The sequence below is a fragment of the Choloepus didactylus genome, chromosome 11, assembly GCF_015220235.1.
Source record: "Choloepus didactylus isolate mChoDid1 chromosome 11, mChoDid1.pri, whole genome shotgun sequence".
Lineage (NCBI taxonomy): Eukaryota > Metazoa > Chordata > Mammalia > Pilosa > Megalonychidae > Choloepus > Choloepus didactylus.
The window spans coordinates 70,778,411-70,791,296 of NC_051317.1; the positions used below are offsets into that span (position 1 = coordinate 70,778,411).

Below are 12,886 nucleotides of genomic sequence, written 5' to 3' on the forward strand. Positions count from 1 at the left end.
TTATATCACTGATATATTTAGTCACCCAAGTATTTTACCCAAAGCCTGTGCAGATGTAGGCTAGAAAGTGAACTAGCTCTGCTAGACTTGACATCTCTTGTTGTTTATTTGTGGAAGGAACATTACAGTTTCACCATACTTGGCCTGAACCAGTGTGCTTATGCAATCCTCTGAACATATGAAATCTATTTCACTTGACAATAAGTGTTTCCTCATTTTGGCTTATGTTCAGCAGTAACCATTCTTTATCCAGTGCAGGGTGACTGAACGTGCTGTGACTGTTGCTCTTCTTGATTGACTGCCTATTCGGATTTCTTAACAGAACTCAGGTCCACAATAATGGGCCAAAACTCATTCGGCCCAATATGCCTCATGCTTTTCTTTCATTACAATATTTCCCCTTTCATTTTTCATCCCAGATATAACCCCACACCCTGGTTTGTTCTTATAATTTCTTCTATCATTTATGACTAAAATTCTGTTTGAAGTTAATTTATCTATCCTATGAAAGTATTTTCTTTAGTGTGTCTTTGTAAAACTTTTAGTTCAGTGGGCTTTTATTTTCTTAATCATATTAAGGATTGTTGTGTTTTTTCTTCCTCTCCTTATTGATTGTCTTCTGCTGTCCCAATTCAAAAGGATATTCTCAAGTGGTCACATGTTAAGTTGCATGATGGTCAGAGAGAAGGCTTTCTTTTTAAGCCCCCATCTCCACACAACATATCTAAGTCCCCACCCTCTGTTTAGGGGCAATAATCTGTTCATGACTCTTGATAGCAGATGGCTCACCAGACATTTAAGGACACATGACTGCTAAGTGCCTTCCACAACTCATCCCAGAGCCTCTAAAGAACATTGTCCTTTCCTTTCAAAGACAGCTTTCTCTCCAGCCTTCTCCCACTTCAATTCCTCCTCTTCTATCTTCTCCCATAGCCCCAGACTCCAAGCCAACATTGGAAATTTGCATGTGATTTTGTTTAGTCTTTGCTTGTCCTTTGTTGTGAGTTGAGTGAAAAACATCTCTGTTTTTAAAAATGCAAATTAACGTCTCAATAGATAACAGCTTCTTGAAGTCCACCCTCTTTGTACTGTCCAGAAAGATGGTCTTTTCTCAGGGGAGATGCACTGGGCCATGAAGGAGGAAGTAAACTTCAGCCTACTTAGACAATCTGATGGGCCAAATTGGCCATAGTTACTGGCAAAATGATGTGCTACAGCCAGAAATGCCTTCCGGCTCCTTCTGACACATCCCTCTGACATTGTAGGTTTGCACTTTTCAGACTTTCTAAACAATTTCAGCAGGAATATGTGATTAGCTTGTTCTCAATTCTCATTGGCAATTTATAGTCTGTCAGAAGTTAGGCAGATTATCGTTTAGATGTACAAAGATGTAGCTCTTTTAAATATTTCTTAGTGCTCCAAGTGTTTGTCATAAAGCTTTTTTGTTGTCTTTAGATTTGATAATTAATATTCATATCCCTCCCTCACCCTCCCAAACCAAGTCCCCAGAGTTTACACCAAGTGCTTACTCTTGATACATAGCTCTGATAGAACTGATCCGGGAATCTAATGTTGTAGAAAGTCAAATTTTCAGTGCTTACATATAACCTTATTTCTCCGTAGTCATGACTCTCAACCTGGGCTATACATTACAAGTGACTGGGGAACTTTAAAAAATCTCAATACTCAGGCTGCACCCCAGACAAATCTCTCATAGTAGGCCAAGACATCAGTATCTTTTAAAGCTCCTCAGTTGATTTCAATGTGCAACCACAGCTGGAACTTGCTGCTCTTACAGCTTGCGAGGTTACTAATTTCCCTTCTGGGAACTTCTTAAGAAGCAAGAGAGAAGTGTCTAGCAAGAAGTTAACATTTTTTACTAATGCTAACACACAGATTGGTGTTTTAATCCCACTTCTGCTGCTTACAGTGGTATACTATGTACAATTCAATTAACTTCTGTAAACTACAGTTTCAGCCATTTCAAAAATGGAAATAACACTCACCTTCTAGAGTTGTTTTCAGTACTAAATGAAATTATAGTGATATAATTCATTGTGATTGTATCAAATAGTGATAATAATTGGAATAAATATGTAGCTACAAGTCACAATCCTCATTTTCAAATGAAGGCTCCAAAGTGGAAATGAAAATTAATCACTAATCTATTGTCAAGATTTTTGAGTACTGAGTAACATTTCTTCATAATATGGAACCACTTGAGTTGGGACATTTCTTTTAGTGAAAATTTATTTAGGGTCAAAGGTGGGCCCTCTTGTCAATTGCAAAAGTTCTTTTCAGAGATGCTATAAATGGATGTTGACAGACATTTTCTTTAGGTTTTTTTCTCCCAGGTATAGGCTAAAAGAATCACAAGACAGCAGGAAGTATTACTTGTTCAGAAATGACTGTCTCTTCTTGGCTCATCAGAGAGAAACTGAGGGTTGTGGCAGCCATCTGCTGTAGTCATGGTAAAAATTAATAAGCTTCCAAAAAGGATTTTCAGACAAAGAGGTGCTCATTTTAAGGTTATGCCAGTAGCTCCAAAACTTGGAAAAACTAAGGATGACACTAAGGAGCTGGACTTTAGGAATGTTGGACATTTTCAGCCACAGTAATAATAGCTGGAGCAGGAGATGACTGAGGAGGAGCTAAGCAGCCAGCCACACTACAGTTCCCCTTTGCATCCAAAAGAGAAGTTACTCTGTTTCCCAAAATCACTGTGATATGTTCTACTTGCTGAGTAATGTGCTTATGTTATACTTGAACACTGCTTTCAAGTTCTGAGATTTTGGATTCATTTATTCTATTTCTGCAGCATTCAAATATTTAGTAGTTATAATGTTCCCTAACCTTCCTCCCAATTAACAAATAGCCACACATTTCTGTATTAACATCAGCTCACAGTCTCTGAGAAACAGGAGTCCAGGCAAGGCTCAGTTGGGTCTGCTTCAGGGTCTCTTGAAGGGCTGCAATTAAGATGTTGGGCTGCAGTCTCATCTGAAGGCTGGACTGGGGAAGAACTGCTTCCATGCTCACTTAAGTTGTTGTTGGCAGTATTCAGTTCCTTAAGGGTTGCTAGACTACAGGCTTCAGTTCCTTGCTGGTTTTTGGCTAGAGGCTGCCCTCAGTTCCTTGCTACATGGGTGTTGTGAGCATCATAGCTTGCTTTCTTCAAAACAAGCAAGATAGAAAGTATGCTAACAAGATGGAAGTTACAATCTTTTACAATCTAATCATGGAAGTGGCATCCTTCAACACTATTTATATTGGTTAGAAGCAACTTACTCAAGAGAGGAAACTACTCAAGACTGTGACTATCAGAAGGTGGGAATCATTGGAGGCCATTGTAGAGACCACAGCACTTCCCAGCACATCCAGCCAGAAAGAAAGATATAAGAAAGGAGAGAAGGAGGGCAAAAGGAGACAGAAAAAAAGGAGGAAGGATGAAGTGAGGGAGGAGGAAAAGACAGGCAAAGAAAGATAGAAAAACAGCCAAAATACTAGTTTTTCCATGCTACATCTATATCAGGATTCCATGGGCGAGCATGCACTTCATCACATTAGCATCACAACTATGAATTTCCTATTTCTTCTTTAAAATGAGAAGATAATATGAGGTTTTCTATACATCTGGAGTTAAAAGGAAACATAACAACCATAAGACTACTAAGTTTAAGTAAAATGTGTTTCAAATTAGTTCTTTTTTTAAGTTTAGTTGTTATTTTTTCCCTTTCTGTTTCAAGTTTTTGAGTTGAATTCATTATTATTGCCCTCACGTGGCAGGTATATCGCACAGAGAATATAGAAAACTTAATGGGGTTTGCATTTGGTGTTCTCTGGTTGTTTCAGCTCAACTGCCAAAATTATGCTTTGGTTCCATACATTATTGTTAAAGGTTGTATATATAACTTAATTGTAAAACTGAAGTTGTAAAGTACCTTGAATGTTGTCTATCCCAGCCTTTCTTTTGTGGATGCCAGATGGCTTAGGAAGGTCAAGGCTAAATAGTGGCAGAGCCAGGACTAGAACACAAATCTCTTGATTTCTAATCCAAGGCATTTCCTCTTCTTACTATCTGTGCAAAGCAAGAGTTAGAATGTGAAATATTATTCTCAAATGTGCAGTCATTAAAATAATTGTGGTTTAAATATATTTTAGCAGCCTCTCATTTTTTGGAAGGACCTTAAATCAATGTTTTCAGTGCTTTAGCTAATGAGAAAATGAAATTTTCCAGGTACTTTTCTGTTTAATAGGTGCTGGCCTAGCAACACACACAGACCTTTCCCACTCTATTCATTTGTTACAGTTCACACATTGCTCTAGGTAATAGCTGACCACATAGAGAGGGCTGAGCTTATGCCCTTTTGCCAGAGCAAATGCAAATTCTATTCATGCCCCAAAGCTCCTGTAAATATCTTAGTTAATTCAAGAAAAGGAAATATTTCTTATAACAATATGACCATAGAATTGTATCAGGAAGGACTTTCTGCTTCCCTTAACACATGTCCCAGTGCTAAGGATGTGTCTGCAACTCAGAGTTTCCTAAAGATTCATTTACTTGTGGCCAGACTGTTGAGGGCAACAGGTGTTCATAAACAAGGAAACATTTTCCAAGCCTGAGCGTCTTTGCTCCATTAATATGGATATTACTGAAATAGACAAGAAGTCCCCATGTCCCACTCCTATCATTTCTTCCTTCCCTGCTTATTTTTCTTCATAGGATACCCTCCCCCCTTTCCCACCCCACTCCCACTGGAATGGAAACTCAATGAGGACTGAAGCTTTATCAGTTTTGTCTACTGCTCTCTCTCTAAAACAGTGCCTGGCACAAAACAGATGTTTAGTAAGTATTTGTTGGATGAATGTCTGAATGATGGGGTTCTTTAGAAGGTTTTTAACTTCTCATCCCTTACGAGTTTGTTGCCAGAAAGAAAAGAGACATGAACTTAGAAACGGGGATTTTTATGTGTTTGTTACTGTTTATTTTTTTTAATTAAATTTGGTTTTATTGAGATATATTCACATACCATAAAATCATCTATGATGTACAATCAACCGTTCACAGTACCATCATATAGTTATGCATTCATCACCCCAATCCATTCTTGAAAATTTTCCTTACATCAGAAAGAATCACAATAAGAATAAAAAACAAAAGTAAAAAAGAACACCCAAATCATCCTCCCATTCCACCCCATTTTTCATTTAGTTTTTGTCCCCATTTACCTATTCATCCATCCATACACTGGATAAAGGGAGTGGAGTGTGATCCACAAGGTTTTCACAATCACACTGTCACCCTTGTAAGTTACATTGTTATACAGTTGTCTTCAAGAGTCAAGGCTACTGGGTTAGAGTTTGATAGATTCAGGTATTTACTTCTAGCTAGTCCAATACCTTAAAACCTAAAAAGTGTTATCTGTATAGTGCATAAGAATGTCCTACAGATGACCTCTTGACTCCATTTGACATCTCTCAGCCACTGAAACTTTATTTTGTTTCATTTCACATCCCCCTTTTGGTCAAGAAGATGTTCTCAATCCCACGATGCCAGGTCCAGATTCATTCCCAGGTGTCATATCCTGCATTGCCAGGGAGATTTACACCCCTGGGAGTCAGGTCCCACTAGAGGGGAGGGCAGTGAGATCATCTGCCAAGGTGGCTTAGTTAGAGAGAGGGCCACATCTGAGTAACAAAGAGGCACTCAGGGGGAGACTCTTAGGTGCAATTATAAGCAGGTTTAGCCTCTCTTTTGCAGTAACAAGCTTCATAAGGGCAAGCCCCAAGAAAGAGGTCTTGGCATACCAAGCCATCAGTCCTCAATGTTTGTGAGAACATCAGCAACAATCCAGTTGAGGAAGTCCAACACTTCTGCATTTTCCCCTAGCTCCTCCAGGGGACCCTGCATATATATTTTTATTTTCCACCCAAATTACTTTGGGATGTGTTGCTATTTCACTCTAACCTATACAAAGCTACCATACCACTTCCTATTCAAAGTTCCACGTAATTGTGGTGTTTGAACAAACTGACCGTAGAAGTTATATTGTTTAGAAAATACAGATCCTACACCAAATGAACATCTATTCCCTTGGTCTCACATGGAAGTTGAAGTTTTAACAAACAGTCAGTTTCAACCTTTACCCTTTTGCCTGATTTTCCCTAGTCTTAACCAGATCTGCTTCATTCATATCTCTAATTGAATCCTGGGATCTTTTTCGGCTTTTTTTTTTTTTTAACAGTTGTTGTATGCGTTAATACTGACATTCATATCTGCTGAGCTCTAGCTCTGAGTTTCACATGTCGCATAGATACCAACGTTCCAGAGACCAATCAGGTTATATACAAAGGGATCAGCATCTCAGAGTTTGGAGATAGCCATTACAATTCAGGAATAGATTTGACTGCTGTAAGAGCTTACAATCTAGGGAACATTACAATAATCATTTCCCTGTTAGGCTGTGCTCTAAGATTCAATTCTGAATTTACACGTTGTAGTTAATCCATATCGGTGAGGCATTATAGTGTTTGCTTTATTTCTGGCATACTTCACTCAACATGCTATCTACAGGATCCATTCACCTCGTTGGGTGTCTCACAGCTTCACTCCTTCTTGCAGTTGCTCAGTATTCCATTGCATGCATACACCACAGTTCACCATTCTGTTCCTCAGTCAGTGTACCCTTAGGCCACCTCCACCCATTACAAATCATGAAAACTGCCTCCATAAACACCATTGTGCAAATGTCCATTCATGTCTCTGCTCTCAGATCTTCCAAGTACGTACCCCCTGATGAGTTTCTTGTGGAAACACCACACTGACCACCAGAAAGGCTACACCATTCTGCCTCCTCATCAAAAGTAAAATAGGTACAAAAGTAAATAGGTACATCCCTCTCACCATGTTTTCTCCAGCACTTTTACCCGTTTATATTTTATCCTACAATTTCATAGATATATTCACATACCGAACAGTTATCCACAGTGTAGTTGTTTATGGTATCATCATATAGTTGTACATTTAATCACAGCAGTCAGCACTTGAACATATTGATTACTATGAAATAGTTTTTTTTGGCAAATAATAAAAAAGATAATAAACAGAAAAATAAAATGTCATACAATATAATAGTATGGACAGAAACAACACCACCACCAAGAATCCCATATCCCTCCCCCATATCCCCCTCTCATATACATTTAACTTTGGTATGTTGCCTTTGTTACATTCAGTGAAGGCATATTACAATGTTACTGCCAACCATAGACTCCAGTCTGCTTTCATTATATTTTTTCCCAAATACCATCCCTTTTTCAACACTCTGCATGGTTGACATTCATTTGTTCTCCCACATGTGAAAACATTTTTATATTTGTATATTTGGTGATGGTCATTGACCACTCCAGTTTCTGCCAAGTTATATAGTCCCAGTCTTTATCATCTATCTTTACCTCTGGTGTCATACATTCCCCTATCCCAACTTTCAGCTTTACTCACAGACATCTTTGTTCAGTGTACTTACGGTATTGTGCTACCATCACAAAGTATTATGCTATCTATTTCTGGATCTATACAATCAATCCTGCTAAACATTATGTAGTCCTTCAGCATCAAATGCCCGATCTCTACCCTCTTTCTATCTCCTGATAGCCTGTGTTATCAACTTTTAACTCTCAAAGTTTGCTCATTAATGTTAGTTCATATTAATGAGACCATACAATATTTGTCCTTTTGTTTCTGGCTAGCTTCACTCAACATAATGTCCTCAAGGTTCATTCACATTATTATATGTTCCATGTCTTTGTTCTGTCTTCCAGCTGCATAATACTCCATCATGTGTGTATGCCGCAGTTGATTTATCCGCTTGTCCGTTGATGGACATTTGGGCTGCTTCCATCTCTTGTCAATCATGAATAATGCTGCAATAAACATTGGTTTACAAATGTCCATTTGTGTCTTAACTTTCAGTTCCTTAGAGTATATACCTAGCAATGGAATAACTGGGTCATATGGCAGATCTATACTTAGCTTCCTTAGGAACCTCCACACTATCTTCCAGAGTGGTTGCAACATTCTGCATTTCCACCAACGAGTAAGTGTGCCTCTTTTTCCACATCCTCTCTAGTACTTGTAATTTTCTGTTTTTTGGATAATGGCCATACTGGTAGATATGAGATGATATCTCGTTGTGGTTTTGATTTGCATTTCCCTAATAGCACTTGAAGTTGAGCATTTTTTTCATATGTTTTTGAGCCATTTTATTTCCTCTTCAAAAAGTGTCTATCCATGTCTTTCGCCCATTTTTTAATTGGGTTGTTTGTCTTTCTGTTCTTGAGTTGTAGTCTATCCTAGAGAATGTTCCATGAGCACTTGAGAAAACATGTATCCTGCTGTTGTGGGGTGTAGTGTTCTATAAATGTCTGTCAGGTCCAGTTCATTTATCATACAACTCAACATCTCTGTTTCCTTATTTATCCTCTGTCTAGATGTTCTAGCCCTTGATGAGAGTGGTGTACTAAAGTCTCCAACAATTACTGTGGAGCTATCTACTTCTCCTTTCAGTGTTCTCAGTGTTTGCCTTATGAATTTTGGGGCACTCTGGCTTGGTGCATAAATATTTATGATTGTTTTCTTGATGAATTGACCCTTTTATTAATATATAGTGTCCTTTGTCTCTATAATTGTTTTACTTTTGAAGTCTACTTTGTCTGATATTAATATAGCTACTCCTGCTTTTTTTCTGGTTGCTCTTTGCATGAAATATCTTTTTCCAACCTTTCACTTTCAGCCTATTTTTGTCCTTATGTCTAAAGTGATTTTCTTGTAGATAGCATATAGATGGGTTCTTTTTTTTAATCCATTCTGCCAGTCTGTGTCTTTTTATTGGGGAGTTTAATCCATTAACATTTAGTGTTATTACTGTAAAGGCAGTATTCCTTCTACCATTTTGTCTTTTGGATTTTAAAAGTCATGTCTTATTTTTTCCTCTCTCTCTTTTTACCCTTCCTGGTAATCTTCATTTCTACAGTCTTCTCCAAACTTCTTTCTCCTGTCTTTTCCTATCAGCCTGTAGCACTCCCTTTAGTATTTCTTGTAGCACTGGTCTCTTATTCACAAACTCTCTCAGTGTCTGTTTGTCTGAAAATACTTTAATCTCTCCCTCATTTTTGAGGGACAGTTTTGCCAGATATAGAATTCTTGGTTGGCAGTTTTTCTCTTTCAGTATCTTAAATATATCATACTACTGTCTTCTTGTCTCAGTGGTTTCTGCAGAGAAATCTGTGCATAGTCTTATTGATCTTCCCTTGTATGTGATGGATTGCTTTTCTCTTGCTGCTTTCAGAATTCTCTCTTTGTCTTTGACATTGGACAATCTGATCAGTGAGTGTCTTGGAGCATGTCTATTGGGGTCTATTCTGTTTTGGGTGCACAGTATTTATTGAATCTCTAATTTTCTGTCTTTCAAAAGAGTTGGGATATTTTCAGTGATCATTTCTTCTATTATTCTTTTTGCTCCTTTCCCTGTCTTTTCTTCCTCTGGGACACCTATAACAAGTATATTTGTGCATTTCATGTTGTCACTCCGCTCCCTAAGACCCTGCTCATATTTTTCCATTCTTTTCACCATCTGTTCTTTTGTGTGTATGAATTCAAATGTCTGGTCTTCCAATTCACTGATCCTTTCTTCTGCCTGATCAAATCTACTGTTGTATCCCTCCATTGTCTTTTTCATCTCTTCCATTATGCCCTTCATTCCCATAAGTTCTGCCATTTGATTTTTCAAGTTTCTGAGTTCTTCTTTATGGTCATCCAGTGTCTTCCTTATATCCTTCATCTCTTTTGCTGTATCTTCCTTCAGTTCATTGACTTTATTTTTGAATTGATTTAGGAGATTTGTTTGAACATCTGTAATTAGTTCTTCCTTTAGTTCATTGAATTGATTTAGCATTAGTTGTCTCAACTCCTGTATCTCAGTTGAACTATTAGTTTATTCCTTTGGCTGGTCCATATTTTCATGTTTCCTAGTATGGCTCGTTATCTTAAGCTGTCTAGGCATTTGACTTTCTTGATTAGTTTATTCTGGAGCTCGTTTTTACTCTTTTACCTAGGGCTTTCTTGTTGGTTGGCTTTGTTCTCTAAACTCTGGTGTTTGTTCAGCTTATTCTAGGCCTCCAACTTAGGTTCTATTTAGTTGATCAGAGGTTTTCACCTCTTGTTTTTCTGTTTCTTGCCCTGCTTCTACATAGCCTTTTTTTTGTGAGGATCTCCTCAGATATGGACAACCCCAGTCAGGTTTTCCCAGTCCAAAGAGGCCCAGGAGGAGCATATGGAGTTTCCTTGAGAATGAGACCCTCCTGTGAGGCCTGTAGACTCGGTGCTTTTCCTATGCTGTCCAGTAGATGGCACTTGCCAGCCTGCAGCTCCCCCAGCAGTGTAAGGCGGTGCGGCACCTTTAGTTCTTCTGGTGACCCTGACCCCATTGGGGGCGTGACTGACTGAAGCTGGTTTCTGAATTGCAGCCCCTGGAGTCCGAGTTCCCCAAAGGAGGGTTGCCACTGGAGCTGGGTCACGCCCCACTTTTCTTGGGAAGTTATGGTGTTTAGCAAATTTTCTCTGCCACTAGACTTACTGCTTTGTCTCAGAGCTATCTTAGCTCTGCTCTTGCCTGGGCCCAAATTGCAAGTCTTTGAATCTTTCTGTAATGGGCTTCTTAGAATTTTTAAATAGTTAATTTTTAAAAAAAGGAAAAGAAGGGCCCAGAATGGACTGTTTACAGTTCTTGCAGTTCTGATGGGCTATTGAAATGCTAAAAGACAAGAAGTTGAGGGTGATTAAGGAACAATCAAGAAAGCAGAAAAACTGGCTTTTCAGAGAAGGGCCCTGGCCTCCTGGATTCACATATGTGCCTGATTCTGTTTGAGCCTTGTTATGTTCACCCCAACTCCAAAATGTCCTGTTTGGTTTTTTTTGCTGTTTTTGCTAGCCGAATCTCTTCTCTGCCAGGCTAACTGCTCCTAGATTCTCCGGTGTCTGGTCTCAGTTTATCTATGGTTGGAGTTTTTGTTCAGCAGTCTGAGTTTGTTAATCAGTGCTGCAACTGCAGTTCTCCCTCCTGGTTCCCAGCACCAACAGCCTCTCCTCCCGCGGGATTGTGCCTGTCAGGGAAGGATGCAGACTTACAGATTTCGTTGATCTCAGCTGCTCCATGGGTTCATAAGTTTTGTATGATGTCCAAACTCAAATTCCTCTGGGGTGTCCAGTCCACACAGTTCCTAGCTTTCTACCAACTGTCCCAGAGGAGTAACTAAAACCCACACCTCACCACTCTACCATCTTGCCCCCCTGTTTATTTTTAAGCTATCTTCTGAAGTCTTCATAAAGATACTTTAAGATTGAGACCCTTCCTAATGCCCAAGAATAAGATTTTAGATCATGAAACAAATATATTAAGTATACAACTGGATGATTAATCAGATAAAGAGCAAAAAACAAATAATAAAAGAAACTTGACCATCTCCAAAATGGCCATTGAAATCAGAAGGACAAGGATTGATATATGTTCTGGTTTGCTAATGCTGCTATTATGCAAAATAGCAGAAATGGATTAGCTTTTATACAGAAGATTTATTAGGTTACAAAATTACAGTTCTATGGTGTCTAAACTAAGGCATCAACAAGAAGATACCTTCACTGAAGGAAGGCCAATGGTGTCTGCAACACTTCTGTCAACTGGGAAGGCATGTGGCTGGCTTCTGCAGTTCCTTTTTTCCCAGGTTGCATTTCAAAATGGCTTTCTCCAAGATGTCTCTGGTCTTCTGTCTCTCTTAGCTTCTTTCAGCTCTCTGCTTGGTTCTCCTGGGGTGTTTCTTTCTAAGCATCTGGGAGTTCTCTCTTAGCTTCTCTGGGGCAAACTCTGGGCTTCATCTCTTAGCTTGGCATCTCCAAATGTCCTTCTGTCTGCATCTCCAGGCATCTCCAAGCATCTGTATCTGTGTTGGCTCTTCAGCTCTCTTAGGTACTCCAGTGAACGAATCAAGACCCACCTGGAATGGGCAGGGTCCACATCTCCATGGAAATAATTTAATCAAAGATCTCACTCATGGTTGGGTGAATCACATCTTCATGGAAACACTCAATGAAAAGGTTCCACCCAAAGAGATTGTATTAAGAGATCATGGCTCTTCTGGAATCCATAACAGTTTCAAACAATATAGAAAAATCAGTTTTGCCTCACACTTGTCTATTGCACATCAATAACTGAATATTTCATGGATGTAGAGGAATTTTGGCTAAGATCCTGGCTTTCTTCACTCTACAAATTAGAATTGATTCCTATGCATGCATGAGTTGTTTTAGAGTTGGCATCTGCATAATGAATTTACTGACCAAACCTTTCCAAGAAAATGCACATACAAGTAACTTTTGTTCAAGAATTTATAAAAAGAAAAGTGACCTTCTAGCAGATACTTATTGTCTCCATGCCACATTCTCTTGGCCCACCTGGTTTCATTGTGGCCACATGCACATTGCCATGTAAAATTCAAGTGCTGACTTGGTTTCTCTGAAGTCAGTCAAAGACACTCAGCCCATGTGCAAGTGCAGCCTAGCAGTGCATGGGAATTAACAACTCCAAGGAAACCCTCAACCATTGGGTGATGAGTGTAGTGAATAAATGCCCCAGCCTCCCATCTTTCTGTTGCACAATGGTGAGGTACGCTCCAGAGGCCCCAGTGGGATGGGCCCCCACTGGCCAATGTGGTACCCAGCTCCATAACACACACTTGATTAGCTCTTCTCTCTTCCCTTCCCATTCTCCCCATTTCTTCCCTTCTAGTTCCTGGAATCACTTTCAAAATAAACTACCTATAGCCAAATCTTTGT

General features: G+C 39.1%; 1 protein-coding gene across 4 annotated transcripts in view; it reads left to right on the forward strand.

Annotated features, from left to right (window-relative positions):
* The window catches only part of GHR (growth hormone receptor), a 304,400-nt gene that overhangs the window by 259,012 nt on the left and 32,502 nt on the right, over positions 1-12,886 (forward strand). The window lies entirely within an intron of this gene.